Raw genomic sequence first — 1737 nt, forward strand, 5'->3', positions numbered from 1 at the left:
AGGTACCCATACCGGCCCGTTAGGCCACGGTTTGTCGCCCCGGCGTTCCGAAGCAAGTGTTGCACCCGAGACTTAGGATTTAGAGGGTCCCATAATCAAGTCTTGTGCTACCAAGGGAAGTTAGGAGCCTGGAAGTTTGGTGTGCTTGTCTGTTTGTACTTGTGGGGAGTGTAGCCGAACCTTAAGTCCAGTCTAGCCCGGGGAGGGGGATTGGGAGAGATTTGGGAATCCATGGATGGATGGCTAACACTCCGTTGCTCGTGTAGTGAGTAGCTAAAACCAAGTAGGACCAAGTAGGAGCTGGTACCATAGGCGGGAACCTTGGTAAGGGAACTTAGCAAAAGCCAAGGCAGTGTTAGACGGGATAAACGAGGTAAGCTGGCAAATTAGAAAGGAAAAAAATTGTGGCTTACAGTCTTAAGGAAAATAATGAGAGAGCCATGCCATAAGGAAAATTTCCAATACCAAATTGTTTGTGACTAATTTTTCCATTCTATTTTAGTCACTTAACCACACTTTCGATCACTGTGGAAAAGTCTCATTCACAACCTCCATAAGTCCAATTTAGGATCTAGGGCTTGCTAACCCCGAGAATGGCATTCATACCACTCAACCTTTGCACTTGGTCCAACATGTCTTATCCCATGACCAACACCCCAAAGTACCATTGACATATCAGCATGTTATACTAAAGCCATGCCCATTCACCTTGGTCACACCAGTGGTCTAACACCACCTACATCACAATCCCATCTCTCAAAGACTAGGCCGTCCATCCGTGAGTGATCATTTTAAATCCACTCCTTAGCATTCTTAGGATGCCCGCAGATATAAGAAATAGCCTTCCCCAATATCCTTTTTTCGGTCCCCACCAAGTCCCTTTCTATCCATAGCCGTGTTCACTAATATTGCCACTGGATCAAGGCCCATAAGCAAGATGTACTCACTAAACAAGGTAAGTATATTTGGTATGTATAAGGATTGAAGAAGATTTACTAGTAAATGGTTGCTCTTGCAAGTATAGAAGAAGATCTAGATGCTGAGACCTTTATTGACAATATTTCCAAGAAAATCAAGAACCTTGAGAAAATTTTTAAGAGTAGAAACAATAAGAATAAATGACTCTTTTGATGATAAGGAAGAATGCAAACTCGAAGTCATAAAGAAAGACAAAAATCAAGAACTTACCAAAATACTATAAAAAGTTACAATCAAGAACAAACTTAAAAAACGAGTATGGTGTATAAAATACAAGAACAAAGGACACATCTTAACAATGTAAACTACTGATTCCTAAGTGTCAGATCTGTGAGAAAGAAGGATATATAGCAAATATTTGTCAATGCAAAGGAGCAACTAAAATCACACGAGTCAAGAATATATCTTGAACTTCTACACCAACTAAAAGACATTACAATCAACCAGACAAGAACCACAGTAATGGTCACTGAACTACTAGAATCAAGGTACATATAATCCTAACCATAGATACCATTGACAATACAACAATGGCAACCAAGACAATCAGTATCAACGACCATACCAACAGGCTTATCAACAGCCTTATCGAGACAACCAACAATGGAGACCACCACCCCGGCAAAACAATTATCAACAACAGTACCACAATAATTGACAATGGAGATCACCCCTACAACAACTAAACTATCAACAACAAAATCAACAATATGATCCACCACCCAGATATTTCTTTGCAACAACTATCAATAGCAACCT

The sequence above is a fragment of the Selaginella moellendorffii genome, unplaced genomic scaffold (genome assembly GCF_000143415.4).
Source record: "Selaginella moellendorffii unplaced genomic scaffold, v1.0 SELMOscaffold_17, whole genome shotgun sequence".
Classification (NCBI taxonomy): domain Eukaryota; kingdom Viridiplantae; phylum Streptophyta; class Lycopodiopsida; order Selaginellales; family Selaginellaceae; genus Selaginella; species Selaginella moellendorffii.